The 18,087-nt window shown below is 38.1% G+C and overlaps 1 long non-coding RNA gene across 1 annotated transcript; it reads left to right on the top strand.

Moving 5' to 3' along the window:
- The first annotated feature begins 8,226 nt into the window (after positions 1 to 8,226).
- Positions 8,227 to 17,845, top strand: LOC126948398 (uncharacterized). The gene is made up of 3 exons (XR_007723427.1): positions 8,227 to 8,435; positions 11,402 to 11,541; positions 16,693 to 17,845. It is a non-coding gene; the product is annotated as an uncharacterized LOC126948398 (long non-coding RNA).
- The last annotated feature ends 242 nt before the right edge of the window (positions 17,846 to 18,087 follow it).

Genomic DNA, 18,087 nt, shown 5'->3' on the forward strand with positions numbered 1-18,087 from the left:
CACACCACCTAACTCTATGTCATCAATGTCTAAACATCAACTCACACCTAAAATCTTGTTGAGGGCATGGGAAGTATTTATACAGCCAGCTGATGGAGGAGAAAAACAATCTCGGTCTCAGTTCACAGCTGGGTTGTACACACTATGTCAGTACAAACTGAAAATGGACTTCTGTTGCACTATGGCCCCACTTATGGATGGATCTAAATGTCAGTTGTGAGGGACAGTCCTTCCAGTGGACAGAGCTGAGAGCAATAAATTTGATTATTTACTTTTTATGCAAGAAGAAGTAGCTTAAGAAGGATATACATGGACTCCTGAGTATTGGCAAATAGCTTGATTGGTTGGTCAGGGCCTGGAAGGAACCAATTTGGAAGATCAAAGAGGAAAAAGTTGTCTAGAGAAGCTAGTGACAGACCCATTGAAGTGGGCACAGATCTCATGCTACTGCCCACCAGAGAATATCAAAGTCAAAGGAGACACCAAACAACCAGGATGACTCATCCCGTGGATGTCAGATAGCCACTGTCCTTGACCGCCCAATGTGCTTATCCATTAGGTCCAATAATGAAGTCCCAACAGTAACAGGAATAGAGGTTGTGCATGGGAGAACCCAACAGTATGGGCTCCCACTATTTAAGGCTGCTGTTGAATACACAACCTGCCAAACTCTGTTAACAACCTGGCATGAATCCTTTGATAGAGCAGCAAAACCTAAGATCAGCCAAACACTCAGTAGCAGGTTGATTAGATCAAATTCCTTCCACCCTGGAGGGGGTAATGATTCATCCTTACTGGAGTTTGATATTCCTGTCTGCCATGTCTGACAGCACCACCATTCAAAGGCATATAATGCACCTTGTTGATTATATGGATTCCCATATATTGTCAGTCAAAATTAAGGGTTCTATTTTACAGAGAAAAGTTTGCAACAATCAATTCATGACCAAATGATTCACTATTTCTACCACATAGTGCACCACCTGAAAAAAATCACCTACTTATAATGATGGAATTGCTTATTAAAGGTTCAACTAAGGTGCTAACTCAGGGCAAAGACCTCTGTGAAGCTGGGACATTGTCCACCAAGAACAAGTATATAAATTAAACAAATAGTCATGCTATGCCCCCAATAACTGAAATAAACAGGTCTATATAGTTGTCTGACCCTCTCACCATCATTCCCAGTGGATTCTAAGTGGTCTGCTTACAGAATGTGTGCTTCTCGTCCCTGCACCTTTAGGTTTTATAGGATTCAGAGGTTCTAATACCGAGAGGAGTACTGCTTTCACTAAAAGAATTGATAAGAATCTCAATGAGGCGGAAACTATGACTACCGCCTCTACTTTGGGTTCCTCATGCCAGCGACCTAACAAGCAAAGAAAAGAATTACTATACTTGCAGAAGATAATCAAATGTGATTATCTTGAGGAGTAGGGTTTCTTACCATACAATGAGAACAGAGAGAATCTGGAATACAGGGATTCACTGGGGGTCTCTGGGTACTTCTATGCAAAATGATACTGGTCAATAGTCAATTTTAGCAATCATAGCCCAGTAAGGACAAGGAAGCTAAGAGCTCACATCCCTCAAGGATGGAGATGGCATGCCATTTGAGGAACTGAAGTTTTGGGCAAGGGTGAGGGAAATCTAGAATGGATGTTGGAGAAGCTAGATGATGAATACCAATTATGACCTCAGATTCAGTTGTGGCAGTGGAGATTGCAGCTTAGTATACTAATCCTTTGCATTAAGCTTCTTTTTGGAGTGATTGCAGCTGCCAATACTTTGAAGACTCAGTGACAAATTGGTCTTAACATATGCAGAGAATGGATTGAATCAGGTGCCTCTTATGTTCTGCCTCACTTCTTCTCAGTCTTCTGTTGCCATTTGCAGTTGTGGCTGTGGTGAATAATTACATGGTAAAAGGGGTGAAGAGCTCCAACATTGACCACATATTTCCTCAGGCATATCATTGACCTTCTGTGGCATTTTTCTGGTACTGAAGAAGTGGGATACCCACAGGAGTTTACTGGGCATGGATGCACACACAGCTCAAGTGCAGGGTCTGAGATCACCACCCAAGGCAACCCTCAATGGGGGATGTGACTCAATGACAAGTGCTTCCACTTACTGATTCCTTGGGTCACTTCCCAAAAAAACTACCTGAATGCAAGCTCTTTTCTCAATCTCTGCTTTCCAGGGTAACCCAGGCTAAGAAAGAAGCCAATGAAAATCCACACAGCTCTTGCAAATAAGATATAAAATGCTGCAGAGCTGAGCGCCATGGCTCACGCCTGTAATCCCAACACTTTGGGAGGGTGAGGTGGGAGGATCGCCTGAGCCCAGGAGTTCAAGTTCAACATAGTGGAACCCCATTTCTACACAAAACAAAATTTGAAAATTAGCCAGGCATGGTGGTGCACGCTTGTAGTCCCAGTTATGCAGGAGGCTGAGGCAGGAAGATGGCTTGAGTCCAGGAGGTTGAGGTTGCAGTGAGCCGTGATTGTGCCACTCCAGCCTGGGTGACAAAGTGAGACCCTGCCTCAAAAATAAATAAATAAATAAACAAATAAAATAAATAAAATGCTGCAGAAAAACAATAAAAACTTTCATTTTGCAAACGTGCTGGTTTCAAGGGTAACAGAAAATATAATTTTTTACTCATTCTAGCCAATTCCTCTATTATCATAAGCCAAAAGTTAGGATAACTCTGTATTCCCTTACAAATTCTTCCTCACCAAAAGTTAATAAAGAGAAATTACTATAGGACAGAGAATATATTTTGTATTTGTTTTCCATTGCTGCTACAACAAATTATCAGAAATTTGGTGGCTTAAAACATAAATCTATTATCTCACAGTTCTATAGGTTAGAAGTTCAGCACAGGTCTCACTGAGCCAAAATCAAGGTGTCAGCAGAGGTGAATTCCCTCTGTAGACTCATAGGGAGAATCTGTTTTCTTGACTTTTCCAGTTTCTGATGGCTTCCTGCTTTTTTTGGCTTATGATGCCTTCCTCCATCCTCAAAACCAGCAAGGGGAGATCAACTTCTTTTTACATCATATCATTCTGACCCCTCTTCGGTCTTCTTCTTCTACTTTTAAAGACTTTTGCAAGTATACCAGGTCTACCCAGATAATCCAGTATGATCTCTCTATCATAAAATCACCAAATTAGCAACCTTAATTTTAGCTGCAATCTTAATTTCCCTTTGCCATGTAATGTAACATACTCGTAGGCTCCAAGGATTAAGACACGGACATATTTGGGGTAGGGTGGAGAGCATTATTCTGCCTATCACAATATTACAGAAAAAGAAAGTTTATAAATTTCCTTTTAGGTCTACTGTCATATTACTTTAGACCCAAACTCTCATTCAGTTTAATCCAACTTCAATTTCTTGGCTGTACTTATATTGACTTACAACATTTGATTACATCAGGTCAGTGAGTCCATTTTCATTTTGTAGGTGAACAGAATGGGATATGAAAAGCAAAAGCCAGAAAACCCCCCCAAAAAATGGGGGAGGAAAGGAAGGAAGGAAGGAAGGAAGGAAGAAAGGAAGGGAGAGAGGGAGGGAGGGAGGAAGGCGGGAAGGAAGGAAGGAAGGAAGGAAGGAAGGAAGGAAGGAAGGAAGGAAGGAAGGAAGGAAGGAAGGAAGGAGGGAAGGAAAAAAATTGGGTTTTATTTTTAGGTAAGAAAAATATGCTTAGATACTCAACCATAAGGTCATTGGGTTGGAGAAGGCTGTCCCAGGAGGAAGTACTCATCTGCTTGAAATTAATCTCTTTTAAACTCAAAGTTCTGGTGAGAGATCCTGGTTGTCACAACTAGTCAAAACTCTAGTTAAGTAGGAACTTTTACTAGCATTATTTGTTAAAAATAATAATAATGAGAGAACTCATTATTTAAAAATCATAATGTAAGTTACTTGCATCTTGTCTTTCCAGCTCAAATTTTCTTGAAGCAACTCTTTTTTCTTGATCATGATATTATGGACAATATTAAAGAGTAGATGGTAGACCATAACATCTCTTAGAAAAACAAAAAGGCATGAACTGATAAAATGTATCTTATAGGCATCTTCAGTAATTACCATTCATTGTTCTCCTGCGAATTGTTCATATTTTGTAGCCTCCCAAATCTGATCTGTTAGATTAAATGTGATGAAACGTTTCAGTTGACAACATGTAATATTTTAGTTTACTATTGATCTCAATCCATGTGATTAAGAGTAATTTTGTAAGACATATTTCTTTTGTACTAGTAAATCCAACAAAAGTGATAAAGAAATGGCAGGGAGGCGACATCCTGAATATGCATTTGGCACTTCAAAACAAATGGATTGTTAAAAAGTTATTTGAGATTAGTTGAGCATGAGTAGGTATTTATTGCTTTCTTCTTGGCCAGAAACTTGTTAGTGAAATAAGGCTAATGGTAGAAATATTTCCTCTTGTAAAGCATAATCATCTCTTCTTGAGAAGATTGGTTTTAAAATATCCTAGTGCTTTTAGATATTGTACCTTTTTGGTTATGCCAAATATCAGTTCACTTTGGAAAGCCAGTAATATGAATAATGATGTCATTCATCATTAGTACAGAGGATTAAAGAGAAAACTGGAATGAGAAAGATGTCTCAGAAAGGGAAATCAGTGTCTGGGTCTGTGTTGTACTATGCCATTCCCCACCTAATTAAGTGACTTAATTCCTTTTGAAACTATGAATTTCCACTCCAGAAAGCATCTATTTATAAAGAACCCTTTTCTCTGCCTCATTCTCAAATTATTTCTTTTTGTTGTTGTTGTTATCCTTATTTCTATCGGCAAAAAATATCTATTGATATTCAAACAATATTAAGACCAAAAAAAAGTTGGCCACATTTACAACTAATCTTACTTGTAAAGATGGAGACTACCTGAAACAAAAAATATTTAAAATCAGAAAATTTGGTTTTTTTTATGATTTGGAGGATCAGGAAGGAAACTATTGGGGAACTATATGCAGGCATTACACAAATGATCTTTGGAACCTGTATTTACTATTCCATTCTTAAAGGACATTTATTCTTAAAAACATTATTAAATAAACTTAAAAAGCAAGCAGATCCACTTCTTATTTACTTAAGAGTCAAGTTCTTGAAAAGTGAAAGGAAATTAAATTATAAATAATTTTGTTCAGATGAAATAAATGTAAAACGGGTAACTTATTTCAGTTGAGGACAATGTGAATTGTCCCATTTTCCACATTTCCTTAATCTAAGGAGTAACAGAAAGGTTTTAGAGAAAATAAATACACAAAAAAAATTTGTCATAAATTGCATTTTAAAAGTCACTGGTAATCTCTAGTCAATCTGCAGACAATGGTAGCATCTTTAGCTCTTTTACTTTTCATCATATCCATTAAAGAAATTCTCAAACATGAAGTCTTTGACATATATTTGTTCACCAAATTCTAATGAGTATCCCTAGGCACAATAAGTAGGACACTACAATGAGGAGATTTATTTCACCCAGGAGGAAGGCAAGTTAGTGAATTTCTTACATTGTATAGTGCTCTGTCCTCAGAACCCTCTAATTTCCACAATCTTACTTGACAAACTCTACAAACTTGATATCACCAGGAAGGCACCCCCATCCATAATTACAGAAGAAGCAAGTGAACCCAAGAAGTCTTAGTTACTTACCAAATAAGTGCACATTTAAATATGAAACCTGTGTTTTATCCAACTCACTAGGTAATTGCTCAGAGAACTCATTATCTAAAGACACAGTAGCCATTAAAAACACAAATACACCTAAAAAAGGCATAGATAAAATTCGTATGTAACAAACCTCTGATGGGTGTTATTTTGTGTGTAGCTATTTAGTTCCTCCTTTAACATAAAAATAATGTCCTTTATGAGATATTTTTCATGTTCCATAGTAAAAAATCATTTACCATGTTCTGGCAAAAACCATTATATTTGCCATGTGATATCTTCCATCAATTTTAGCAGGAGAGTTCTTTAAACATAAGAGACATGTAATTCTTTTGGTGAGGAAGTAGAAAATTGCACTACTATATATTCTTGGTATATTTATTTGAATTAATCACAGTGTATTAGTAATGAGAACATGAAGCATACCTTAATACCAGTACTGACATCTATCATAACATCTGCATTGTATATAGGGGCTTGTCTGTACGTAAAGATTTAATAAAACAATCTTCATGGATTCCCATTTCTATTAGAATTATCAGATTAGGAGGTTGGCTGATTTCCATTTCCAAACATCTCCATGTTAAAAAAAATATTTGTACGTTATGATTACTGCCCTTTGTGGTTGTGAGAGTTTTAAATTCAAAATAATATCACCAAATCCCAGCTAGTCAAAACACTGAAAAATGCACACTGCTCTCTAGGATTAATAATAATAAATTCCATGTTAATGAATGTCTTTTACTAAGTGCAAACACTAGTCAGTTTATTTCATTTAACCCTCATCTCCCTGAGTAAACTCCTTAACTAGGTGTTAATATCCCATTTTACAGATGATAAATATAAGACTTTGCAAACCATGTAACTTGCCCAAGAATAAACAACTAATAAATGTTGAAGTTGGCATTTGACCAGAGTCAGGTAACTCAAAATTCTTGGACCACTAGTTTAAATTATTTTTTTAAATTAGCATGTCAACAATTATCATAGAAGTTTTCATAAGAAAGAGTTTTATTTACCATACTAAAATATCAGCATAGCAAACCCAATTACTTTCAATTTCTCTGCAAGTGTCTTTTACACACTTTGAAACTATCCTCTCTTCTTAGAAGACAGGCTAATCTGTCTATATTTTGCTTAAATGACAAATCACAAAAGAACTTCCAAACATTGGGTTCAAAACGGTAATAACAAGAGGCAAGAGATATCCTCGCACACATATATTATACACAATATTGGCAGAGAGCATTAAACTGCATCTTCTTGTAGTGAATTACACAGATATTAAGGAGGATGATCAGTTGACAGGGATACAAGTCTGCTTTCAAATCACCGTAAACCCGTCAAATGACTGCACGAAGTTCCATAGCAAGTCACTCTAAGCAAGATAAAGCTTATCTTGCTTTATTTTGCTGATCAACCTAAAGAATCATCAAACTAAATTTCAAAATTATAATAATCCCAAAGCACATGTTTGTTGAAGACAGGGACACGATGTACAGCTTAGCAGAAAGCAACAAGAGTCTTGCGATTTAATGATGTTTTTTTTCAGATTTAGAAAGTATAAAGAAATTAGCAATGGGCTTTTGACTCACTTTGAACTGTAGGACCAATATTATGGCTGGCAGGTATCCCCATAATAGGGACATGTTAGTGCCGCAGCCCCACCCACAGACAGCCATAATGTACCTGTCCTTTTCCTCCCAGTGGGTATGAGGGGCATCTCCCCTGAACATCCCTGAAGATAAGCTCTTGTTACTGGTCTGGCCTTAAGCTCCCAGTTGGGGGGATGCTGAGGTCTCCCACAGATTGAACTATGGCCTAATTTAACGTAGAAATCCTGGAGTCAACACTGAACAACAAAGCCACCTGAAAGGGGCAAAGGGAAGGACTGGGACAGATAATCCAGGTTCAATTCCTGTTCCTGTCCTTGCTAGTCTGCATTTTTGGAGAAATTACCCAACTCTTTGGAGTATTTGTTTGCTATTCTGTAAAATTACAATTGAATAATAAAAACATAAATGGTATTGTGAAGCTGATAGAATGCCAAAAGACTTAGCATAGTGGGTTCTCAGTAATTTTTCTTTCCTTCCTTCTTCCTCCCTTCCTTCTTTCCTTCCTACATACCTGTCACTATATCCAAGGCTCTCCTCCTATCTGCTGGGTGGTAGGACCCAGAAGCTTTAAAGAAAGCACTTTTCTGTCATTTAAAGCTTGCACTCCTCAACCTCCTCATTTGGCTCCATGTCCACGTTTGCAGTTTACCTTTCCTACATCTAACCGAGGAAGCGAAAACTGGTAACCCTCCTTCTCAGTCTGTTTCTATGGAGCCCTAGGGTCATTGTGAGCAGGCCTGGGGAGGATTTTTTCACTAATGCTGAACTAAATGATACATTAAATTGGGTGAGGGCTGCCTTCAGGTGAAGATGAAAAGTACCCTGGCTGCCCTAGGAGAGAATGCTTCCCCCAGGATGTTTTCAGCTGCACTTTTCCATTCCACTTTAAATAGCACAGGTGATAAGGACTTTATGTGCATAACCCTCTGAACCAGCCCAGCAGCCCAGTGTCACCTTCTGCTACACAGAAAGAGAGAAGGGAAGGTTGTGCAAGAAGAGATGCTTTAGCTTTCCTTTCAATTTTTTTTCTTCCTCACTCCCCTATTGGAAGGAAAGAAAATACAAGCACAAAGAAGGTACCACTTATTTTACCAAAACTTCAAAAGACACCAAATCCAGGTAAGTTTCTGGAGTATTCCAGTTATCTTTGATTATAGTTCCAATTAGGATAAGTTTTGCTAAAATGAGTTAGGTATTTCTCTGTGCCTGCTGTGGTCATATAATGGAGACAATCAGTCATTTACTGTACACATCAGTGCAGGACCCAGGGAAAGCTTTTAGAAGATGTGGGACTCCATCTTTTCAAAGGGTCAAAGGGCAGATAATTTCACAATAAAGGGCAGAGAGACTTGGACCTCAAGGTTATGGGAGAAAACCTGCTATCTGATCAGAGTGCAAATTGCTCTAAGGATTGGTTGTCAATCACAGAAGAATAAGTAGACCATTATATTTTACTGTCTGCTGCTTGCATAGATTAATTAAAGCAGTTTGTGTACTTTTTATCACTTTCTTTGTACTTCATGCTGTTAAAAAAATGAATATGGCATATATCCAGTTTTGCCATCAGAGCTTCAAATACAAAGAATATTGACAGAATATTTTTAATAATTTTTAAGAAAATCTTCCCTGGCTATATAAGAGAAAAAGCTGGTTTTTTTTGTTTTTGTTTTGTTTTTTTTGAACCATACAAATAGAAATTACAGGAATTAGCCCTAAAAATATGGATACTCCCTACTTAAAGCTTACATATTTTTACAAGTAAATGGTAGAGCAGGGCTTTAATGCAGGTCTGTCCAAACTCATACCTCACAGAAAATTGTGAAAATTAAATATAACGAACTCTAAAAACTAACTAGAGCAGTGCCTGGCATGCAATAAGCACTCAATAAAGAACACGCATACACACATTTTATTTCTGCATTTGTCCACAGGGCCCTACTCACTGTATACTCTGAACTCCATAGACATCAAATACAGCTACTTAAGTGACACAGTAGCCCAGCAGCTGGTTAAACATCAGCAAGTAGAAATGACAGAATGGACAAAGAGGCTATAGAGAAAGGAAGGAATAGTTTTTAAGGTGTGCTACCTGGAGAAGAAGAAGGCTCTATGAGGTAGCCTAGATGAGGATGGGGGAAAAGTTCTTTTAAAAACACAACAGGTAAGGGAAATGCTACTGGCTTAGTGGCAAGTAGGAAGATTATAGGATGCAGTGTGCGACTGAGTTCTGCCAGCCACTAGACCTTAGTAACAGCCTGTCTCTGAGTCTCTTTTTCTGAAGATGGAGGTCATAGGTGAAAAGAGGATATGTCGAAACCCTGAGTAGATGTACGACAGAAGTAGAAACAAGGTCTCCTCTTTGTTTGCCCTGGGATGTAGCCATATTTCCCTATGACCGTATGCCCTGTCTGGCTTGCAGACTACTGTACAGTTTTTGCATTTTTTTCTTCAGAAATGACTCACAAATGCTATATTATTTTACCTTACACAAATTGCTTTCCATAAACCAAAACAGGGGGGGCTTGGAGCAATATTATAAACATGGCACATCTGTTTTTAATAAATGAAGAAGTATTATAAAACCTTTACTTTGGGGAAATATCCAGAATTTTATCCTGAAGAAAAATTGTATCCATCTGGTCCCATGAGAGCTGGTTTTTACATTAAGGAATATTTGTTGGTTGGGTGATTGGAGAGTGGGAGTAGGGAAAAGGGGGAAGTTGTTAGATCCAACACTTATCGTTAAGTGGAGTTAGTTTCTAAAAATGTAGCATCCAGAAACTGGTGAGTAATCCTTCTTCGTAGTGCAATATTATGTCACCAGATCTGCTGAGCTAATGCACAATAAAATTAATCCTCCATTTCTGCAAATGCTGGTGATATGGCAATCACAGATGTGCTGAAATAGAAGTGTTCATGCCAGGCAGAGTTCACGAGCCACAGATCTAGCCAATTGTCAAATTTCCGGCCCACACTTCACTCCAAGCCCACACTATCTGAAGGGAGGAGGAAGTCACTGAAGATTCACTTATCAGCTTTCCAACCCCATCTCATCTCTTTCTCCAGAGTTGTTATTGCACATTTTTGCCATTATTTTAAAATTTCCAGCCAACTTGGCAACATACTATTTATGAAGACAGCATGCGGTGGGGTTTGGGCAGGAGAAGTGAAAGTAGGTAAGGGCAAAGAACTAACATTCATGGGCATGGGCATTAAATAGGGCCGTCTAGATTTAAACTTCCCAAAAACCTTGTGGAGCTGGTGTTATGCTTCCAATTTTAGACTGGGGGAAACTGCCCGGTAAGCATACCAAAATCAGCACAACCCCAAGCTCTTTCCATTATACCATGCTGACCCAGTCAGTATGTCTGTGCTTACATTCTTCTTCTTAATGATCCCTATTGATTTCCAAAAAGGAAGCACTAGGTGAAAGGAATTTAGGGTCAATCTAGTTTAATAACCCAGCCCAATGAATGGCAAAGTAAAGCAAAAGGTACCCTTAACTCACTGGTCCAGTCCATTATGGGTGTTCATGACTATTCTGCGATATCAATGGGGATCTTCTTTCCAGAATCTGGCCACATGCTCATGGAATCAACACCAAGCCCCTCAAAACTCCAGGAAAGAGATTCTGATTAAGCTTGGGTCACAAGCCCACTTCCTGGCTAGAGAGAGACAGAATCTCTTGACCAATATAAGACAACATGCCAAGGAGAATTGGGTTGCTGTTACCAAAAAGTCAAAATAAAAGATAGCCACTAGAATGGTACTTCTAGAACCCTGCAGTTACCCCGTCTGTTGTTTGAAATTTGTATTACCTCTCCCTCTCCAACAAGAAAATGGGAAACTCAACTCCATGCGGGCAGAGCCATTGTCTGTTTTGTTCCTCTCTCGAAACCAAACATTAGCACAAAGCCCGATACATGTAGGGCACGTGGTAGACACAAGTCTGTTATATAAACGGACCAGGCAAGATCTACATGTTGCCTGAAAGTCTCATCATGAGAAACTAAATGATTTGAGTTTGGTGTTTACTTCAAACCAAGTGACTTGGAGAGCTCCTGTGAAACTTGTTCTTTTTTCAGATGAATCTCAAAATTTATCGTGACTCCCAGCAGGCCCAGCAACAGTGAGGAAGAAGCTGCCCAGCAGTAGCTTTAGCCCTCCCGCAGAATAAACACTCACCAAGTCTGAGTGCTTGGATGGCCAAAATCACCCCAGTCAGGTGAGCTTTAGCAGTTCTCATTTCACTGAAAATCATTCAACATCCTTTATTTTTAAATAAGAAGCTTAGCTACCATATACAATGCGATATCTCTGTTTCATGTATTTATGACCATTTTAGCTTGTGTCTTAATGTCATAGAAGAAAACCTCTTTTAATTGGGAGGTTGATACACTTTTTAAACTGAAAATCAGAAAGCAAGGATTTCCCCTACCTCATTTTTATCAACCCACTACCTCCTGAAAATGTCATTTTTATGTTTCTTCTTACTGACTTTCTCTGAAGCTTTTGGAATTAAGGAAGAATATCTTATTTCCTGTTATATCCGTAGCACCTAGTACAGTGCCTGGCACACAGCTGATGCTCAATAAATAGTTATACTTAATGAATAAGTATATCAGTGTGCTTTTTCTTTAAATCAGTGTCCAATATATACAACCAATTGTTAAATGCCAACTCTATGCCAGTCAGGGCACTGTTAGAAACCTAGAGGGAATGTGCGTTTGATGCTTTTGTTAACCAAGAGAGTTTTTTGTGTTTTTTCTCAGAGACTCGCTGTCAGTAGAATCTACAGTGAGAAAACACTAGTAAGGGGAAAAAAAACAGGTTGTCTAGTAAAGTCATTTAACTTGCTTCAATGGCCTCTTTGGGGCAGGACCACATGATGACTTTCATGGGGTCCAGGCATTTTGCCATTATCCCTTCTTCCAAAAAATAATTAAAAGTTATACTTTACAACTCTACTGGTATCAAGATGAATATAAACAAGGCTGAATTCATCATCATATATTCATTATCATTAGGTTCATTTTTCTTCTTTGTTTTACATGTAATTAAAACATTGAAAGTACCATAGGCCCCGTAAACACTGCCTGCTGCACCTAACGGAGAAGTCAGCGCTGCTTTGGGGGCCATTTGAACAGTACTATTCCCCAACCAGAGCAAGTTCTCCTCCTCCCTCCTTTTCTGATGGAATAAAGCTTCACCCCAAGGAGCTGATCTAGGCTTTCCAGTTAGAATCCTAACTCAGAAGACCTCTCCTTTTCTTGTCCAACATAAGAATACTATGCTGAGACCTAAAAGGGGAAAAGTCCTGCCTGCATTAACCTTCTACCAGTTCTGAATCATGCTGACTCTTATCTTTTCTGTTGCTAAGCTGTGGGACTATTATGCCTCCCCAACACTGCAGAGCCCTCCTCTTGTTTATGTAAAGACTCCAATTAAGCCAGAAATAGAATTTCACACTGCAAACGTCGTTTAAAAAATGTTAAGACATTCAGGCCTGTGTTCCTGTTCATTATTCTCTGCTGAAACCTAATATTAGTAACAGCATGTACTGAGGACCTGGACCATGAATTAAAAATGAAGTACTTGTACTGGAAAATATGTGAGCACCTAGTTACTTTATTTGGCAGGCACCTGTAGGGACAGGAGTTTGCTCTGTCTTACACAGCACTTTCAGTGATAGTTTTGCAGAATAAAACTAGAAATCAATTCTTTCCAAAGGATTACCTGAAGGGGAAAAGATAACCAAACATTAATCTACCACCTACACTCTTCCCTGCTCCGATGCCATAGACACAGGGTTCCTAAGAAAAGTTGTGATCCAAACCACTTCTTCCCTGAAACTTTGACTTTCCTAAATCACTTAGCCCTGTTGATATTTTAACAAGTGTAATGTCAATTATTTCTTCATCTAGTTTACTCCACCACGGGATTAAAACCACCTAAGGACAAAGAAAGACTTGTATCTCTATTTGATCTCTAGAAAATGTGGGAGAACAGTTATGGACAGAGTTCCTAGATTAAATCCAATGTAGATTGAAATTCTATCTCTATGGCTCGCCACATAACCGAAGCATGATCATGAGCAAATCATTTATCTTCTTTGATCCTCAGTTTCTCCTTCTGTAAAATGGAATAATTATCTTCTTGAATTAATGTGAGGATTAGGATAAATGTAGAGTGCTCAGTACAGTATGGTATGCCGTGAGCACTACATAAATGGTAGCTGTTATCATTATCATTATTATCATATCTCATTACCTTCTTTGTATCCTTATCCTGCAGCATGATAATTAGTACATACTAATGTTTGCTGTGTAAGTCATGGAATAGAGTTCATGCAGTTGTTTGATCCAAGAAGAAGGACAATTTGTTTTGTTTGCCTTGGTTTTTCTTTTTGTTGTTGTTTGTTTGCCTTGGTTTTTTTTGTTGTTGTTGCTGTTGTTGTTTGTTTGTTTGCCTTGGTTTTTAACAAGATTAATTTTCACCTGAGTTTTCTCCTTCTTTAGTGCATCATCCCTGCTTCCTGAAAAGATTTGTTAAATACCTGATAACAATTTATCAAGGATATTTTTCATTTCTGATGGATTTTACTCCATTGAAACAAACTCCCAACTAGAAACGATCATAGCCCCTCTTGTAGCAATCAAGAGAAATGTAAATCTGAACATGAAAATAGGTTTGTGTACAGAGATGTCAAGCTTTTGGTTCTGTATATGTTACTACAACTTTAAGGATTATTTGGTTTATTTCTTGCAAGGCAATTCACTCACCTGTCCCTGAAGACCAGGTTTTTTGTTGCTTCCTGCACATGTAAAAAAAAAAAAATTGCCTTTCTACATCTGCAGAAAACAAGTAGTTGTTGTCATCACTATACTTGCCCTGTGAAACCTTAGCAAGGGGATAGAGTTACACATTCCGCTCCTTTTAAGAGGAGCAGAGCATTTCAGCTCCATCGATGGGGAGTTGCAGCCAGTGGCTCTAATAACCTTGGTTTTTAAGTTTTGTGAATTTAGACATTAAATTATGTTTTAAAATATCACAAAATCCAAAACAGTTTTCAAAACCAAAAAAAAAAAAGATGAAATAAAAATAAGGGGTTAGAATGATCTCTGATGAAAACCAATTCATAAAGAAAGGTCTAGTTTCTGTTTTTGTTTTCTTTTAAGCTATTACATAACTGATTGTAGTATGTGGTACAGGAAATAATTTTGCCCATGCACCTGCACAGAAAAACCCAAATCAACGAGTTTGCTTCAGCCATCAATCTGTGGGACCAAAAGCTAAGCCTGAAAGCAAAGGTGAAATAAAATACGAAAATTGCACAGCAGCCGCAGAGGAGTCAGCTATCCAGAGGCCCTACTGAAACCCCATCTTTAGGGTAGAGTTTCAGACACATTTTGATGTTTTGGTCACCTGACCCAAGCTCTGGAGCCCAATTGGCCTCCAAATTTACAGGCTAAGTAATGATGTAACTAGAGTGTGTGGGAACCAGGAGGATGAGACAGATACAATTTTTCCCAGTCGTTTATTAGACTTGGCTACTAATTCTGCTTGTTCTTCAGTTTGACTCCTGGTTATCAGGAAATTCGAACTACTTAAAGAACATAATGAGTTTATCTATAACCAGGGCAGAATTTAGTCACATTCATGTAAAATTAAACCACAGTAACAGAAAATAGTAATTTGTGAAATTCAACTATTTATATTTGAATTTGATAGTAGATATATTTTAATGTATCTATATTTTGTTTTTCTGTACTCTTTTTTTTTACTAAACATTATTTACAGTATCACTTATAATATCATTCTTATGTTGCCTGAGAAAGAAATCCATCAAAATAAATGTGTTGGTTTATCCATGATTTTTCTAAACCTTTTCTTAATCTTAGAGCATTTTTGTCTAAACAGAATAAATGTTTATACTCAAGTAATTTGTCACTATGGTAACTTTTGACCTTTAAAATGCTGACACTGTATCAGAGACGACCAAGAGAAGAAATTATCCTTGTTCGACAAGAATAAGCAGAACCAGTTTGGCAAACTTCAGGATGCCTAGGGATGAAAAGCGTTTGTTGTTCTAGCAATGCTACTTCACGTCAGGAAAATGAGAGCATATCCTGGTTTCATGACAAAAACAGGAGCTCTAACACAGATAGCAAAACTTAAAGATTGAAGACTTTTTTTCTCTAAATTTCCTATAACACTACCCTCCCCACCCCCAAGAAATCATGTAATTTCTAATACTCACACAATATTATCTTTCTAATGTGTAGGCATGAGTTTTAATAAATTTTCTGACTCGTAATCCTAAATCTCTTGAAGATAGTCTTACAGTTGTACCTCGCAAGACTTTATCCACAGTTTCATAACAGAAAATGTAATACGTCTCCAAATGGATGGTATGACTATTTATAATGAACTCCCTGCCTATTTTTTAAATTAAAGGATGTTATATTTTGATGTCATTCATACTCATACAAAGTATTTCCCATTCTCAAAATATTTAATCTAGTTAGCAAATATCTTTAGGAAAGAAATCTCTAAAAATCCTTCTTTATCACTCTCCTTGTTTGAGTGTGTATCATGCCAAACACACACACAGTAGATATGGTGTCTGACATCTTCTGAAACCTGTTGGGGACTATATCAAACATTAATGGGGATTAGTGTTAGAACTGGTGTAAACATAGCAAACAATCTGCTGAAAGTGCATACTCACATTTCCATATGTTATGCAGGAAGCGGAGTCATTTAAGAAGTGAGGTACTCAGGGAGATGGTGTTCAGGTAGTGAGTATTTGACTGGTGAAAAGTAAACACACCCTGGATGTATTTACTCTGTAGTACCAGCATATTCATATCTACCCGACTCCAGTCCTTAAGCTTCTCTTCAAGAGACAAGTCAAGTTTGAGATATGCAATTTCACTACACAAAGCTTCTAAAACATAGATAAAAATGATTTAGTACTTCCAGGTGCACTGTAATTCTTGGCAGAAAAAGTTAATTCCAGGTGTGTAATCTCCTAAAGAAATCTGTTGTCAAAGCTGGATAAAACCATCATATCAGAAAAATAAAAGTTCACCTATGAACAAAGTATAAGGTATGGCTAGGAAAACTCTCTGCTCCATGTAGAAATTACAGCGTAAAAGTGAAACTCCCTTTTACTTATGTAAACATTGCTGGGCTTTGGGCATCATTTCAAAAGAGGTAGAGCTGAACATGCATGAGCATATAGAAATATGACATACTCTCGGTGGGAGGTTTGGGGTGGGGTTCTAGTGCCAAGCCAGACTCTAATACACAGACAAAGGAAGAAAGAAGCTGAGTTTTATAGCTTACAGATTTTTTTTCTTTATTTTTTCAGGCCTCTGAACCAACCAAATAACTCAATCAACAACAACAAAACCGAGATGGGCCACAAAGTGGAAAATGTTATAACAGCTTAAGTAACAGGGAGGCGGCGGGGCGGCCCTGGCAGGGATAGGAATGCTGGTGGAGGGTGTGGGGAGGAGAGACCCTGTATTATGGAATATTTACGCTTTGCGATTCAATGCACATTTATTAATTGGTTTCTTTTTAAGAGACACTTATTTATGACAGGTTTATGAACACTATAGCATGTACAGAACTGAAGTTCTCCCATGGCTTAGTTTTATTTCCATATGTTTAGACAAAATGAACATCACATTTAATAGGAGTACTAGCAGCTCTTGAAGTGTTTGCCAGTGCTACATCCCTTGGGAGTTGTTACCACCAGATTAATATCCTGTGGGTCACTTAATTTTAAAAACCACATTATAGAGGCATTGTGTGATTAGATGTACTGCTTTTACAAGCCAGTTGGGGTGCGTCCTTTGCGTCTGGTTCAGAAAGGCTGGTGAGGGTAACTTATATAGACCTCCAACCTGGAGTGTCTGAGCAGCCAATGATTGTACAGACACATGGATGAGCAGAGAAAAATGTGTCCTCTGTCTACCATCAGAAACTGCCTCGAAGACAGGATCTAAAAGAAACAACTTGCTTAGTCAGAAACCGGCCTGAACAGCTGGGAGAAATTGGCCATTTCAGAGACTGAGGGGTGGTGCTATCATACCCTGAATCAGGCCTGTTTGTCACAAAATGCTCATAGTAAATAAACAGCCATGCTATTTCCACACTCTGCTATCAAAACCAAGTTCTACCAATCAGAGAGTATTTTACTTGAAAATTCAAAATATGCTCTTTATTTTCTCTGTTAAACATTCTCAGGTCTAGGTATTGGGAAGACCACCCAAAAACAACAGGAAGCATGCTTGTGGAGTGAACAAGAGGAATTTGCCACGGGCTTCAAGGACACTTGGAATGGGATGCCCAGTATTTCCTGCGGGAGTTTCAAATGGCATCAGGTGCAGTGGCTCCAGGCAACCTGGAAGCATTCATCATCATTTATGGTCTACTTTTGATTCTATGAGGAGACGATTCACTTAGGCTTCCTCCAGGCCAGGCCCAAAGAGGTGGCAGGCTATGAGGAGAAGAAAGCCTAAAAGGCATCCAGGTGGGACATTGTGAACTAGAGAACCCATGTGTGAGTTCGATTGCAAGTATCTCTGGTCACATTCACAAGCCAATAAAAACAATGCTGTCCTCCACGAGAACAAATCTAATTAGAACAAATCCCAATCCTTTACAAATATTGTAGACTGAAATGCTTGTTTTAAAGATAAAGACATTTGGCCAGGAGTGGTGGCTCATGCCTGTAATCCTAGCACTTTGGGAGGCT

The sequence above is a fragment of the Macaca thibetana genome, chromosome 2 (assembly GCF_024542745.1).
Source record: "Macaca thibetana thibetana isolate TM-01 chromosome 2, ASM2454274v1, whole genome shotgun sequence".
NCBI lineage: Eukaryota > Metazoa > Chordata > Mammalia > Primates > Cercopithecidae > Macaca > Macaca thibetana.